The 17,544-nt window shown below is 39.5% G+C and overlaps 1 long non-coding RNA gene and 1 pseudogene across 1 annotated transcript; both read right to left on the reverse strand.

Annotated features, from left to right (window-relative positions):
* Gm5873 (predicted gene 5873) lies at positions 4,617–5,797 on the reverse strand (annotated as a pseudogene).
* Gm52890 lies at positions 6,926–17,055 on the reverse strand. The gene is made up of 2 exons (XR_003956403.1): positions 16,436–17,055; positions 6,926–14,455 (listed from the first exon to the last, which is right to left on the reverse strand). It is a non-coding gene; the product is annotated as a predicted gene, 52890 (long non-coding RNA).
* Positions 17,056–17,544: the final 489 nt, after the last annotated feature.

Below are 17,544 nucleotides of genomic sequence, written 5' to 3' on the forward strand. Positions count from 1 at the left end.
GCATCGAAACTACACTTATCTGTAGGTTCAAGAATAAATGTCTACACATTGTTGTCTATAATCGCCTCTATAGGTTCATAGACATGAATGTTTTGTCATTAGAGAGTGGTAGTATTTGGAGTGTGGCCAGGTTGGAGTGGGAGTGGCCCTGTGGGGTAAATGTGCCACTGGGCAGGGGAGTGAGCTTTAGGGATGCAAATGCTCAGCCAAGCCCAGTCTCTCTCTCTCTCTCTCTCTCTCTCTCTCTCTCTCTCTCTCTCTCTCTCTCTCTCTCTCTCTCTCTCCCCCTCCCTCCCTCCCTCTCTCTCTCCCTCTCCCTCGCTCTCCCTCTCGCTCTCACTCTCTCTCCACTCTAGCTGCCTGCTGATCTGGATATAGAACTGTCAGCTATTTCTCCAGCACCATGTCTGCCTAAAGCAGCCATGCTTCCCACCATGGTGACAACGGACCTGTAAGCAAGCCTCAGTTAAATCCTTTCCTTTGTAAAGGTTGCAGGGGTCAGAGTGTTAGGGATTGTGATAATTTAGTAAATTAGTGGATGTAAAATTAGTAGAATAATTATGTTTTCTCTAGCAATGAATAGTTGGCTAGGTCCTCAGTACCAAGTATTGTATCCCTCATGTTGAGTGGGCCTTAAGTCCAATTAGAAAGCTGTTGGTCATTGCCAAGGTATGGATGCCACAACTCTCCCTTACGGTTGGTTGCTGTGACATGCTGGCCATTGGTGTGGTTCAAAGGCTTCATAGCTGGATAGAACTACTGCTTTCTTCTCTCTTTTGGAAGCTTTAATGGTAACCTCTGGTCCCATGAGAGCTAATTCTCAGAGAGGACACATTCATGTCAATTCCAGCTTAGGGATCCCTAGATCCTTTTTCTGAACTACATAGTGTCTTCAGCAATAGGGATTTAACTTCCACATCTCGACAGTGCAGGTTGAGGGGGATAACTAAAGGCAATAGCAATAGGCTGTATGTATATAACCCGGGCCAAGAATTCAAAAGAGGGCTTCTCATATCTTGTATTAAGGGTCCCTTTAAAGGTTGTCTTTGACCCTTGGAGGGAGAACCATCATCAAAGATCAGAAAAGTACATTAAAACTATATATGTATATTTTCTCAGAGTTACATGCATTGTGTATTGTAGGCTTAAGGGCTTTTGAATTTGGGCTTGGGGTTTCTTAGAAAATAGTAGTATGATTACTTGTGTATTTTTTAGAGATTTTTAATGTTATTTTACCCACCTACTTCCTTCTGCCTTCCCTAGGGACCCCCTCCCCAACACACAGACACACACACAGACACACACACACACACACAGACACACACACACACACACAGACACACACACACACACACACACAGACACACACACTTATTTTTCTGAGGCTATGTATTCTCTACTGTTGGCGTCCTGAATACTGGTGCACCAAATTATAAATAGCTTTTATCCTTAAAAATACTAGGAGATCCATTACCTATATTCCCAATATATTATAAAAAAAGGAATCTAACATAAAATTTGGTTACCTGCTATACTTAAAGCAGAGACTTTCACTATCACAAACCTTCTCTTGCAACTGGCAGAGTAGTTCATGTGTAATCCACCAAGATCAACTGAAAATTCCTTTTATTAAAAGTTGGAAAGCAAGAAAGATAGCAATGGAGGGAGAAAGGGACTTGTAATTAAAGAAATTAATTCACAGAATGATGTCCATTGCAAACTACAAATGAAATTACCAGATCTCTGGTTTATATGTGATCTGCTATTTGTAAGCCAATTCTATAGCCTTGGTATTCACAACAGTTTCTAGGACATGGGCCTACCAGCGTAGGTGGCTATTGAGTTTAAAAATGAACAAAGAATGAACATGGGCAGCCAGAAAGTTACAATAGGTTTCTCTCTCTACTGTGACTGTATGTGTGTGTTTTCAAAAAGAGGTGACTCTTAGTTAACCACTAGCACCCCCTTGCAAGGGACATCTACATTCTTCCAGTCCCTGGGAGGCTCATGATCTCATTTGGTCACACTTGACTTTTTTGTACCATTCTTGGAATAGAGTTTCCTGCCATAGTAAAATATTATTTGCTGAGAACATATTAATAAATGACTTTTTAAACAGCCCCTGAATCTCCTGAAGCCCATTTTCTATTGTTCAAGGTTGATGCTGCAATTGCTGCTTTTATTCCTTTTCTTCCTATTGTGCTGCATGCTGGGTTCAGGCTCCCAGGCACGCCTTACTCACTAATTTATTCTTTGTACCTTTTTGTAGAAGAGTCAAGGACTTATATTTAGAAAGCTGGTACAAATCTTCCTATCAAATATCCGTAAAACCTATAAGAAGTATGCCCATGTGTTTCCTCTTATGTAAAGTGGGTTTAGCAATAATATCTATTCACCCTCTTGTATCCTTACTCATTTTTGTTTATCTTCTATGGATTATGTCTTCATGACACTAAAAATATCCTTGCCTAAAAATTAACAAAGCAAGAGTTTTGTTTCAGATCTCTCCCTGTCAAGTTGAACACTCCTTTAGTAGAGGCCCTTGCAGCCCAATGGAAACACATCATGCTACATTCAGTCAAGGGAGCCGTTCTGTAATATCACCTCGACTTTCATTGACTTCAGATTATAACAAACATCTAACGAGGCATGTATAGTATTTTAACCAGTGTGGGACAACAATGTAGGAGAATAGTCAATATTCAGATGCTACACATTGTGGGAAGGATAGTACCGGAAATTAGGTATTATTGAGAAGCCATGAAAGCCCAAGAGGAAGGAACGTGCAAAGTAGAGCATCATCCTTTATAATATCACTCAGGCATAAAATGCATTCTGGCTACTCTCATCCTGTACCAGTTTTTATCTTCCTCCCACCCTTGTAATTCATCCCCTCTTTCATTTCTCACATCCATAGCTTCTTATTGTCTTGTTACATATTGAATTTAATGTAACAAGTGGCCATGGCTTTGGAACTTTCTATTTCAGCCTGCTGGGCTTAGCAGTGAATACACAACAGAAGTCAATGGCTCCTCCAGTATCCATCAGAAGCCAGCAGTTTATCAGGGAGAGGTAGGACCCCATAAGTTTCTCCCCCATTTATGATTGATCATTAACAGGACCAATCTTGTGTTGGCCCAATAGAGATAACCATGTTTACTATGAGTCCATTATTGCAATGGCTATGCCCTACCCAGAAGACTGTATTCTCCTTATATCCTGAACTGTAAATCCTTTCTGCCTTCTCTTCCATGACATCCCCACAACCTTAGAAGAGGTGGGATCCATATCCTGTTTAAGACTCAGCACGCCGTCATCACTTGAAAAGCCATGTATCTGATGTTCACTGCAACATGATGTTTAATGACTAATTCTGACCGTAGAATTTGTCTGTATAAACACAGTTAATTAGAAGGCCATTTGATGCCATGGCAATTGAACAATAGTAAGTTCCTCCCTAGGACATTGACTTCCCCAGTCATGTTTTTGTTACTGAATTTATAGTGCCAGGGGAGCAGGTCTGAAATCCATTCACAAAGAGTACCCTACCTCCTCTCCCTACTTATTTGTTTAGCCAATACTAGTTAACAGCAACAGCAGTAACAATGACAGAAATATCTAACATTTATCAAGCACATGGAGATGGGCCAAATCCCTGATCTGTATCACTTTATCTAAGTCTCACCATAAGTCAGTGATATCAGGCAATATTCTTTTACAAATGAAGATTTTGAAAGTGAAGAGCGTACACGACTTGTTCATGTCGCTCTAGTCATGGCATGCAGAGTTTTGAACTCAAGTAAACCTAATGCTAGCTTAAACTTTAAAGATTATATCATCATACTTGGCCACCATGTGTCCCAACTGAAAACAGCATGGTCATTGTAAGTTCAGCTAAGTCTGGGGGTATAAGCTTCCAGTGACCTCCCTGAGCAGTTCTCAGTAGCAGATCATAACATGACATCAAGACACAGGAACACACAGAGACCTAGTCAACAGAAAAGCCAAAGCCAGCCTCGTTCCACTTTCCTAAGGTGTTTCCGTAAAAACCTCTGATGCAAACAAAGAGATAATCTGCATAAAATAATCTTTAAATTTTCAAATTTATGGAAAAAGTAAGAAAGGCAAAGTTTGAATGAGGGAGCAAAAATCGACAGTTAAGAGAGCACAGGGTGGGGGCAGTTTGCACACAGGTGCACATAGCAGCAAGCTTGGCTGAGCCAAAAGCTGTGCATACCAAACAGCACCAGGGTCTGTCTTCGAGAGAAGTGATCAGTTGGGCCTGAGATAGCTGAACCTTTGGCAGGGTGAACACCTCCAACTAGATGCAACCTATCCTGGATCTATCTCCAAGGAAAGTTGTGACAGAAGGATACTAGCCCTATGGTCCAGAAGAGACCGAGGGTGTCATCTCATTTCAGATTACAGTCCAACAAGAGAGCTGCCACTTAGATATTGACTTTATCAGCCACCTCTAGGCTAGCAGATAGTACAAACATCTGACATTATAGTATAGCAGTGTGACACAAAAGCTAATTTGTCACAGTTGAGGGGTGTAGTGGGTGAGGAAACAGGAGGGCCTCCTGAACAGAAAGCCTTATTTTTTGTTGTTGTTGTTGTTGAATAATAATTTATTGAGACCCCTCCCTCCTAGCCTCTCCAATTCTGGGGTCACTTTCTCTGCTTGTAGATCTTGTTTGCAAGTTCCATGAAGATGGATGGATGGGGGGCAGGGGCGCAGAGCACTGCTCTATGAGACTCTTGAGGCGGTTGTAACTGTCTTTCACATACTTGAAGAAAACAGACTGCAGATCCAGCGCCTCATACAGTGCTTTCACCCGAGCCACTTTTTCTGAGTCCTTCTGCCCATAATTCTCCTCTAAGACCCGGCACTGTTGAGGAGAGGCTAGTAGCAGACACTGAACCACCAGTCAGCTGTATTTGTTGTCCTGGATGTCAGTGCCGACCTTTCCCGTCACACTTGGGGTCTCCAAAGAGATCAAGGTAGTCGTCCTGGACCTGGAAGAACTCGCCCATCTCCATCAGTATCTTCAGGGCATTGGCGTGTTCCTTCTCCCCATCAATGCCTGCCATGTACATGGCGGCCGCGATAGGCAGGTAGAAAAGAGTAGAAAGCTGTCTTGTACTTGACAATCGATTTGTACCTCTTTTCAGTGTATCTACCAAGATCCACATGGGCCTGGGGTGCTGTCATGAGGTCTAGAGTATGCCCGATCTCAGTCTGATAGGAACTCTGCAGAAAGAGCTCCAGCAGGTTCAGGTAGTAGGGCTGCTCCCTGCAGTAGAACTTCAGCAAACGATAGATGGAGGCTTCCAGAAGCAGAGCGTCGTTGATGGCATCCAAGCCTATGCCTGGCTTCTGATACCAGCAGATCTGTCCCGGGCGAGTAAGGGAAGAGTCCATGATGTCATCTGACACAAGGAAGAAAGCCTGGAGCAGTTCTACACACCAGCCCACTGTCAGGGCCCGCTGAAGACTCTCAGCATCCTGTTTCTTCCGCTCCACCAGCTCCTGGAAGGCTTGTACTACGGTCAAACCCCGGTTGTACTTGCCTCCTAAGTCATTGTACTCTAGGACCTCCTTGAGCCAGGCAATAGCATCCCCTATCTCTGGGTGTCCCAGCTCCTTCTCAGTCAGCACCTTGACGATCTGGGAGGAGTGCTGGATGAAGTTCTGCTTTTCTTGGTTATAAACATCTAATTTCTGGTTCCCATTCATTCTGACACCGAGGAGCTAAATGAGAGCATTTAGTTCTTCAACGCGGATTCTCCCGGGCAGAAAGCCTTATGAAACGCATGGTTATCTGTTCTCACTCCCGAGAGGTGTTGGACTATTTTTTTTTTTTTTTTTGAGACAGCCCTGGCTGTCCTGGAACTCACTCTGTAGACCAGGCTGGTCTTGAACTCAGAAATCTGCCTGCTTCTGCCTCCCAAGTGTTGGGGATCAAAGGCATGCGCCACCACTGCCCAGCTGGAAGGTGTTTTAGTTAACATTAGTAACATTGCAAATTACCACAAACCGTGTGACTTAAAACAACAAGTTTTATCTTTCCATTCTAGGGCTGAGAATTCTGGGCTCACGGTATCGGGGGTGAAGCTTTGATTAAAGCCTCCGGAGAAGCATCCTCCATTGCTTCCTCCAGGCTTCTGGAAGGTTCCAGCAGTCCTTGGGCTCCTTTGGCTTCACTTCCACCACCCTAGTTTCTATCTCCATCATCAGTGCACTCTCTGCCCTATGTCTACATGTCACTGTGAATCCTCTCCTAAAAAAACAAGAAACAAAAAACAAAAAACAAAACAAAACAAAAAAAAAACCCAAAAAACAAAAAAACAAAACAGGATTCAGGGCTTAGATTAAAGTCCACTATAATGCAACCTAACTTAGTTGTAACTCTGTAGGCAAGGAAGTTGTTTCTAAAGTCAAATCCTGAGGTCCTGGGGCTGTATTTGGAGAGACACTTATGAAACCATTCCACAGGGCATGTCTGTCTGTCTGTCTGTAACTGGTCTGCCCTTTTAAGAGCACATTTGCATATCTTTTCAAAGTGACTATTACAGTAATGCCTGCATACCCCACGAATTAAAGTTCCACTAGAATTTTCTTTGTATCACCACAAAATAGCAAAATCTTTAATATTATATTTCCTGAGGGAAGAAAATGGGCAGTGATTAGATTCTTTACATAGTATTGTAATAAAATTAAGTTTTTACCTTTAAATAACATAGATAATTGATGATAATGATCAATAATTATAAGAGATTATAATGTTTAAGTCTTGATTAGAAAAGATACAATAGAAAAGATCAAAGTGATTTGATTTTAAAATCTGATGAAATGATTTAAAAATATTTTGTTTATATTTCTAAAATTATAAGATAAAATTAACACAAAATTAATACAGAATTTCATGTTTCAGAAAAAGTGATTTTATTCTGTTTTACTTCTAATTAATTTAGTTATAATGAAAGCTTACAATATTACATATACATTCATATCCCTCCAATTTTTCCAACATGTTGTAGAGTAGATATGATTTTTGTCCTTATATCAAAGCATGAAAAGTTATGAAGTACTGTTACAATCAATAAAGAAGTTGAGTCAGTCATCAAAAGAAAAATAGGCTAGCGGAAGGTTTATGAATATCTAAGAAAGAGATAACCAACCTCATGCAAGATTTTTCAGAGAGTAATGAGGAAATGTCTCACTCAGATTTTGCTATCAGTATAACCCTGTTACTGAGCAATGACAGTTCCTAGAAAATAGTAACCAGTGTTATTGATGAGCAAAGATGTGAAAAGTTTTCAACAAGTTCTTAGTGAACCAAGGACAACAATGTAATTTAGAAGATGGTGTGACATGGGACTGGAGAAGCATCTCATTCGTCAGAAACACTGACACTCATGGTCTTGGGAAGGTTCTGGGTTCAATTTCTACTGTCCCCATGGTGGCTTCAATAGCTCCAGTTCGAGATCTAATATCCTCTTCTGGCTTACACAAGCAGCAGGTAGCAGACATATACATGTTACACATACATACATGCAAGCAAAATACTCCACACAAAATTTTTAAAAGTTTTGAAATTTTTAAAGATGATACAAAACAAACAATTTGAGTATACTCCAGGATTGAAAGTTTGTTTGACATGATCAACTATAGTGGTATAGTTTCTCCTCACCATAGTGAATTGAGAGAAAAATAGTATATCAATAATTGAAAAATAACACATTTAATTTTTCTTAGAGCCTTTTTGTTTCATACAGTTTGTTTGTTTTTGTTTCTTTTTTTTTATTTCTAGGTGTTTGTCTTTTATTTTTATTTCTTTTTTTAAATTGGGTATTTTCTTCATTTACATTTCAAGTCCCCCATACCCTCCCCCACCCAATCCCCTACGGACCTACTCCCATTTCTTGGCCCTGGCATTCCCCTGCACTGAGGCATATAAAGTTTGCACAACCAAAGTACCTCTCTTTCCACTGATGGCTGACTAGGCCATCTTCTGATACATATGCAGCTAGAAACATGAGCTCGGGGGGTACTGGTTAGTTCATATTGTTGTTCCACCTATAGAGTTGCAGATCTCCCCAGCTCCTTGGGTACTTTCCCTACCTTCTCCATTGGGGGCCCTGTGATCCATCCAATAGCTGACTGTGAGCATCCACTTCTGTGTTTGCTAGGCCCTGGCATAGCCTCACAAGAGACAGTTACATCAGGGTCCTTTCAGCAAAATCCTGCTAGTGTATGCAATGGTGTCAGCGTTTGGAGGCTGATTATGGAATGGATCCCCGGATATGGCAGTCTCTAGATGGTCTGTCCTTTCTTCTCAGCTCCAAACATTGTCTCCGTAACTCCTTCCATGGGTGTTTTGTTCCCACTTCTAAGGAGGGGCATAGTGTCCACACTTTGGTCTTCACTCTTGAGTTTCATGTGTTTCACAAATTGTATCTAATATCTTGGGTATTCTAAGTTTCTGGACTAATATCCACTTATCAGTGACTGCATATCATGTGAGTTCTTTTGTAACTGGATTACCTCACTCAGGATGATGCCCTCCAGGTCCATCCATTTGCCTAGGAATTTCATAAATACATTCTTTTTAATAGCTGAGTAGTACTCCATTGTGTAAATGTACCACATATTCTGTATCAATTCCTCTGTTGAGTGGCATCTGGGTTCTTTCCAGCTTCTGGCTATTATAAATAAGGCTGCTATGAACATAGTGGAGCATGTGTCCTTCTTACCGGTTGGGACATCTTCTGGATATATGTCCAGGAGAGGTATTGCGGGATCCTCCGGTAGTATTATGTCCAATTTTCTGAGAAACTGCCAGAATGATTTCCAGAGTGGTTGTACAAGCTTGCAGTCCCACCAACAATGGAGGAGTGTTCCTCTTTCTCCACATCCTCGCCAGCATCTGCTGTCACCTGAATTTTTGATCTTAGCCATTCTGACTGGTGTGAGGTGGAATCTCAGGGTTGTTTTGATTTGCATTTCCCTGATGATTAAGGATGGTGAACATTTTTTCAGGTGCTTCTCAGCCATTTAGTATTCCTCCGGTGAGAATTCTTTGTTTAACTCTGAGCCCCATTTTTAATGGGGTTATTTGTTTTTCTGGAGTCCACCTTCTTGAGTTCTTTATATATATTGGATATTAGACCCCTATCTGATTTATGATAGGTAAAGATCCTTTCCCAATCTGTTGGTGGCCTTTTTGTCTTATTGACAGTGTCTTTTGCCTTAAAGAAGCTTTGCAATTTTATAAGGTCCCATTTGTTGATTCTCGATCTTACAGCACAAGCCATTGTTCTGTTCAGGAATTTTTTCCCCTGTGCCCATATCTTCAAGGCTTTTCCCCACTTTCTCCTCTATAAATTTCACTGTCTCTGCTTTTATGTGAAGTTCCTTGATCCACTTAGATTTGACCTTAGTACAAGGAGATAGGAATGGATCAATTTGCATTCTTCTACATGATAACCACCAGTTGTGCCAGCACCATTTGTTGAAAATGCTGTCTTTTTCCCACTGGATGGTTTTAGCTCCCTTGTCAAAGATCAAGTGACCATAGGTGTGTGGGTTCATTTCTGGGTCTTCAATTCTATTCCATTGGTCTACTTGTCTGTCGCTATACCAGTACCATGCAGTTTTTATCACAATTGCTCTGTAGTACAGCTTTAAGTCAGGCATGGTGATTCCACCAGAGGTTCTTTTATCCTTGAGAAGAGTTTTTGCTATCCTAGGTTTTTTGTTATTCCAGATGAATTTGCAGATTGCCCATTCTAATTCGTTGAAGAATTTAGTTGGAATTTTGATGGGGATTGCATTGAATTTGTAGATTGCTTTTGGCAAGATAGCCATTTTGACTATATTGATCCTGCCAATCCATGAGCATGGGAGATCTTTCTATTTTCGGAGGTCTTCTTTAATTTCTTTCTTCAGAGACTTGAAGATCTTATCATACAGATCTTTCACTTCCTTAGTTAGAGTCATGCTGAGATATTTTATATTATTTGTGACTACTGAGAAGGGTGTTGTTTCCCCAATTTCTTTCTCAGCCTGTTTATCATTTGTGTAGAGAAAGGCCATTGACTTGTTTGAGTTAATTTTATATCCAGTTACTTCAATGAATCTGTTTATCAGGCTTAGGAGTTCTCTAGTGGAATTTTTAGGGTCACTTATATATACTATCATATCATCTGCAAAAAGTGATATTTTGACATCTTCCTTTCCAATTTGTATCCCTTTGATCTCCTTTTGTTGTTGAATTTCTCTGGCTAGGACTTCAAGTACAATGTTGAATAGGTAGGGAGAAAGTGGGCAGCCTTGTCTAGTCCCTGATTTTAGTGGGGTTGCTTCCAGCTTCTCACCATTTACTTTGATTTTGGCTACTGGTTTGTTGTAGATTGTTTTTTATCATGTTTAGGTATGGGCCTTGAATTCCTGATCTTTCCAAGACATTTAACATGAATGGGTGTTGGATTTTGTCAAATGCTTTCTCTGCATCTAACGAGATGATCATGTGGTTTTTGTCTTTGAGTTTGTTTATATAGTGAATTACGTTGATGGATTTCTGTATATTAAACCATCCCTGCATTCCTGGAATGAAACTTACTCGGTCAGGATGGATGATTGTTTTGATGTGTTCTTGGATTCGGTTAGCGATAATTTTATTGAGGATCTTTGCATCGATATTCATAAGGGAAATTGGTCTGAAGTTCTCTATCTTTGTTGGATCTTTCTGTTGTTTAGGTATCAGAGTAATTGTGGTTTCATAGAATGAGTTGGGTAGAGTACATTCTGCTTCTGTTTTGTGTAATAGTTTGTAAAGAACTGGAATTAGCTCTTCTTTGAAGGTCTGATAGAACTCTGCACCAAACCCATCTGGCCCTGGGCTTTTTTTGGTTGGGAGACTATTAATGACTGCTTCTATTTCTTTAGGGGATATAGGATTGTTTATACGATTAACCTGATCCTGATTTAACTTTGGTACCTGGTATCTGTCTAGAAATTTGTCCATTTCATCCAGGGTTTTCAGTTTTGTTGAGTATAGCCTTTTGTAGAAGGATCTGATAGTGTTTTGGATTTCTTCAGGATCTGTTGTTCTGTCTCCCTTTTCATTTCTGATTTTGTTAATTAGGATGCTGTCCCTGTGCCCTCTAGTGAGTCTGGCTAAGGGTTTATCTATCTTGTTGATTTTTCTCAAAGAACCAGCTCCTGGTTTGGTTGATTCTTTAATAGTTCTTCTTCTTTCCACTTCGTTGATTTTGCCCCTGAGTTTGATTATTTCCTGCTGTCTATTCCTCTTGGGTGAATTTGCTTCCTTTTGTTCTAGAGCTTTTAGGTGTGTTGTCAAGCTGCTAGTGTGTGCTCTCTCTAGTTTCTTTTTGGAGGCACTCAGAGCTATGAGTTTTCCTCTTAGAAATGCTTTCATTGTGTCCCATAAGTTTGGGTATGTTGTGGCTTCATTTTCATTAAACTCTAAAAAGTCTTTAATTTCTTTATTCCTTCCTTGACCAAGGTATCATTGAGAAGAGTGTCGTTCAGTTTCCACGTGAATGTTGGCTTTTTATTACTTATGTTGTTATTGAAGATCAGCCTTAATCCATGGTGATCTGATAGGATGTATTGGACAATTTCAATATATTTGTATCTGCTGAGGCCTGTTTTGTGACCAATTATATGGTCAATTTTGGAGAATGTACCATGAGTTGCTGAGAAGAAGGTATATCCTTTTGTTTTAGGATAAAATGTTCTGTAGATATCTGTTAAATCCATTTATTTCATAACTTCTGTTAGTTTCACCTTGTCCCTGTTTAGTTTCTGTTTCCATGATCTGTCCATTGATGAAAGTGGTGTGTTGAAGTCTCCCACTATTATTGTGTGAGGTGCAATGTGTGCTTTGAGCTTTACTAAAGTTTCTTTAATGAATGTGGCTGCCCTTGTATTTGGAGCATAGATATTCAGAATTGAGAGTTCCTCTTGGAAGTTTTTACCTTTGATGAGTGTGAAGTGTCCCTCCTTGTCTTTTTTGATAACTTTGGGTTGGAAGTCCATATTTATTCAATATTAGAATGGCTACTCCAGCTTGTTTCTTCAGACTATTTGCTTGGAAAATTGTTTTCCAGCCTTTCACTCTGAGTTAGTGTCTGTCTTTTTCCCTGAGATGGGTTTCCTGTAAGCAGCAGAATGTTGGGTCCTGTTTGTGTAGCCAGTCTTTTAGTCTATGTCTTTTTATTGGGGAACAACCCTTGATGTCATGATACTCAAGACCCCTCACAGAGACTTCCATACCTCTGTCTTCTTAGTGCTGGGATTAAACGTGTGTTCCACCATTACTCACCTTAGAAAGTCTTAATAAACAAAGGTAGAGGTAAACAGATCTCTTTCAGTTTGAGGAAAGCCTAGTCTACATAGTGAGTTCCAGGCCAGCCAGAGCTACATAATGAGACCCTTCCTTAAACAATATGAAACAATTACAAAAACAAAATAAGTTACCTTATGTATTTAATATACAAGCTAACATTTTCTCGGGTGTATGAACCTATGGGAGATAAAATCAAACTGCAATAATGAAAGCTGGACACAGCCCATTAAACAAATTTAAAGGGGAATACTTCATTATATTTTCAAACACTAGGACGGCTAAATACTAACTGCCCCTGACTTGTGTGGTCTCCTTTGACATAGCTACCTGCTATATTGCTTTATTCTAACACACTGTGCACTTTTCACAAATGTAGTCAATGAACATTATACACTAAATGAACCCAGTGAACTATGTTTTAGAAAAGGATATTAATTTGAGAGGAGGACATTTGAAGACACATTGGAGAGATGAGAAGAAAAAATATAATCAAAATACAGCATATTCATGTATGAAATTCTCAAAGAATAAAATTTTAAGATATAGAAGATAGAATAAAATGAACCAGCTAATAAGACAATGAGCAAAATATGTGATTAAAATTCCCCCAAACAATACATGTGGATGAGTCATAAAAAATATGAAAGAAGTAATTCTCATATGACTGGAGAAAATTATAATGAAATACTAATTCATGTTTAAGAGATTTATAAACATTAGAAAGCATATTGGTAGACAATATCATATCTCACAAGCAGTTGGGAATGTAGAGTAATGTCAGCATTTTAGAAAGTATCTGACATCACCCAGCACACTTCAGTGGTACATCCTTAATATATGGTGTTTCTATTCTTACCAGTATACATTTGCAAAATTCTTATGTGTGTGCTCCAGAAATTAAAAAAAAAAAACCACATGACTGTTTAGAGGATCGTTGTTTACATTACTGAAACAACTGGCACCAGCCCAGGTATCTGTCAACAGAAGAATTATTAAGATCAAACAATAGAATATTATGTGACATTTAAGAATAAGAAAGTCTTAGACATACACAACAGCACAGACTGATTACAGGAGAATTACGTTTAAAAAACACAAAATTCCAAAAATGCAAATCATAGAAGCACATACATAGATATAATTGTGCTTACATGAAAATCATAGACTTATGAAATGAATTAAATTTGTACATGCATATTATATAATCATAAAAGAAAGCAAAGAAATGTATAACATACTATTCAGGGTTTTGGTTACCTCTGAAAGGCAAGAGCTGATGGAACTGGAAAGAATCCACAGCAAAGAAAAAAGAAAAGAAAAGAAAAGAAAAGAAAAGAAAAGAAAAGAAAAGAAAAGAAAAGATTCGGAGGCAACTATGTTCTATTGCTTAACAGGAAGGTGGGTTTATGACTCTTCATTTTATATTTCTCCTGTATGGTGTTATACATACTTTCCTATATGTTTCAAGAAGTCACCTTATAAAAAATACTTGTATGTCAGTAGGAGCATTATGTCTGCTTTGAGTTTTTATCTTTCATGGTTGATCCAACATAGAAATTGTCTCAGTGTTATTTCTCAGTTTCATCCTGTGTGTGCAAGGAATAATATAAGTAAAAATAAAGTCATTTTAACCATAGATTTTTAACTATAGCAGGTTACTGAGATCTAGAAAAGTCTCATGTGCTCCAATTGCCATCTCTTGCAGAAGCAAGAAGAAATGGGACAAGGGAATGAACTGATGGGAGAAGGAGGACGAGCCTTCAGAGGGATTAGCTGAAGGTGCCTTGCACCACTTCCTGTTTTTCACTCTCCAACTCCAGAAATTCCTGAGCTTCACCAGATCAATTGCCCAAGTAGTCCATTGTTGAAAGAGGTGTGGCAAAACAGCCAAAGGCAGAGAATCATCAACTTCAAGACAATTGATCTATGAGCGCATCCAAAAAAAACACAACTTCTAGCAACTAGTACAGAGGCAAAGACTCATAAAGATCCTAGCCCTGGAGAACACTTCCATACATTGCTCCTTCTCTTGCTCTTTTATTTCCTGAAGGTAGGGGAGAGGCAATTCAGAATAACTAGAAAAGAAAAGTAATAAGAAAAGAAATTATATTCCAATGTCATTTCACATTTTCTACTCATACAATGAAGATGAATACACACCTCTGCCAACCATGCTACTTACTAATATACCCACCCTTTCTCTTATGAACCAATGTTTACGAACCTATTACGTGCATTATTAATTTCATGTGACTAGTAGACACGCCCAATAATAACATGAAAAAACAATAGGTACCAGAGTGAAATGTATGCTTTCACACTTCATTTCAATTCCACCTCTCCCGTAGTTTGGTTGCTTTTCAGCTAAATATAATTGCTTTCAGGACCTGGGCCAGCAATCACACTAATTTGCATGAGCACCACTGTTTAAACAGCTCCTTAGCTCCCCGTGAATGACCTTCTATATTCTATTTCATTTCTTATGCATAAATCAATGTCTCTATTCTAGTAGACCTGGGGCATAGGCAGAGAGGTTGACAGTAGCTCCCAAGCTGCCAGGCTGGTAAAGAAAGAGATGAAAAACAGCCCTCCACAGAGAATAGTAGAAAGGCAATATGAGGAACTGTAGTAGTTCCAACTCCCATCAGGGGGATTATTAGGCTCACATTTTTGTTTGAGCTGTTATGGTCCGTTTTCATTTGACCTCCATTGTTTTTGTCTGAAGTTGGACCAATATCACTTCTGGGCTGGCATTACTACCCTAAAGGTTAGCGAACACACAGGCATCAACAGGGAGGGAGATTTCAAAGATGTCTGTGCCCCCCAAATCTTGCAAACTGACAGCTAAAACATAGACTACAATCCAAAGTCAGAGCGAAACTTTCCTAGCCAGTCACAGCCTTGGTGAATAAATAGAGTATGTGTTCTAAAGCCATTGCCCGTCTGGGTCTATCTACAACTCAAGACGTATAAAACGTTGTTTATTGAGAATAGTTAAGGCTCATAGGGAGGAAACTCAAATGCATATGCTTGCTCAAGTCTGCATCTGTTTTTATGAGTCACGATTGTGACAATAGCAAAGAAACGCTACCTATCTCTTTTTCTTCTGCGTCAATGAGCGAGGAAATGAAAGGTGTGCTGATTTTTCTCTTGGCCTAATTAGGTTCTTCACCTGATGGTTCGGCATGGTAGAGAGCAATCAGACATTACAAAAAGGGACACTGAGTTCCCTAGTGGCAGGTCTGCCTTTGCTACTTAGTTCCATAACCCCACAGGTTATCTGACTTCTAAACTTAAGCATTCTCTTTGGTCAAGTGGAGACATTAATAATAAAGTTTAAACCTCTAAAAGTGGAATCAAGTCTGTTTTACCTATTTCATGGCAAGTGCATGTGGTTTGGCCTAATGCTAGTATCTACTCCACAGTGGTGGTGTAAGGATTGTAGGAGAAAATAACGTAATTTGAATTGTCACTGCAAATTTATCTTTTTTCATTTTGTGGTTGAGGTTGGGGCAGAGAAATGGAATCCTCTGGCAACCAGTAAGAAGAGGATGCCAAACAGAACGGCTCCTGGCAAATCTTGTTGGGTTTCATTTAACCATGATTAAGAAAGGATCTCCTTGTCAAGGTTCAAGGATAGTATGGAAGTGCCTGGTGAAATTCTAAGAAGCAGAAACCATCAACTCTCATACTGTGAGAGCCAAGTAAATCTACCTCCACTATAAAGCTGAATGAATTAGTGTTGGTGAATTAGAAGTTGTCAGCTCATACCCATGCTTGCCAAAGTACTTTCAGGGAGTCCTCAAAGAGCACACAAAGTAGTCATAGAAGAGATTTAAATTTTAAGGGTCTTTATTTTTCCCTAACTTTCATTGCATAACCTTTAAGAAGTAAGATCAGAAACAAACACACAGAAGTGAAACAGAACACCATGGCAAACTACAACAAAAGGATTGTCAGCTTGGAGTCTGTAGTGGATTGAACTATTCATTATAACACAGAATCCAGTCCAACCAACCAGCATGCTCACACTGCTTAATTGCCAAGATACTTACCTTGGGAAAGAGGATAAAGAGGGTGAAGGGTCGAGCATTTTAGTGCTGGCCACCTCTCAAATGCTGCATGTTTTGCTGTGTACTCTTAAAGGATACGGTCACTGTCCAGTCCAAACAACTTCTCCTCTGAATTCAGAAAATAGGTTCTGTTGTCCCCCTTAATCCTGGGCTGAGCTCCAAGACAATTGGCACCCTCCATAAGATATTTTAAAAATATTTTGGATTTGCAAATGCAACCAGATTTTGCTTTTTAAAATTTTTGTCTGAATTTTTATTCTGGGGACATTCAAGAAGAGATTTAATTTTCATGTCTTTGATTAATTTCAACTTCACATAACATATTCTAAAGGCTACTTTACAATCTAGGAAGAAATGGAACTATATTCTCCACAAAATGGACAGCCTCAAAATAACTAAATTGACCATATGCTTCTAACTCTTATAGAGTTGATACTTGGAAAATTCTCTTCATTCATCCAGATGTTTATAAGCCACCTATAATGCATATCCTTATCTAGGATAGTAGTGGGGATAGAAAGGGAAGCTTTCCTCTCCTTCTCTCCTGCTCTTTTTATCTCCTCTTGCTCCTGCTCCTCTTCCTCCTCTCTCCTCATTCCCCTCCCCCTCTCTCTCCATGTGCTCATGGCTGGCCTCTAATCCTCTACTCTCTCTCTCTCTCTCTCTCTCTCTCTCTCTCTCTCTGTGTGTGTGTGTGTGTGTGTGTGTGTGTGTGTTCCTCTCAACTCCCCCCACCATGCCCTGAACAAACTCTAATCTATACTTAAAAAAAGAGACATAAAGAAAGGGAGAAAGAAAGAGAGAGAGAGAGGGAGAGAGAGAGAGGGAGAGAGAGAGAGAGAGAGAGAGAGAGAGAGAGAGAGAAAGAAAGAAAGAAAGAAAGAAAGAAAGAAAGAAAGAAAGAAAGAAAGAAAGAAGGAAAAGAAAGTAAACCTTCTAAGATTACCACCTGCTGGAAAAGGTCACTGACATAAAACTAGAGCACAATATGACAAATTTAAGGGAGAGTCAGAAAGTGCCACATGAGTGTTGCTAGGTCACAAAGTATGAGACTATCAATTATGAGTGCCGATGAAAGTTTCATGGAAAAA

This window comes from Mus musculus, chromosome 6, assembly GCF_000001635.26.
Source record: "Mus musculus strain C57BL/6J chromosome 6, GRCm38.p6 C57BL/6J".
Lineage (NCBI taxonomy): Eukaryota > Metazoa > Chordata > Mammalia > Rodentia > Muridae > Mus > Mus musculus.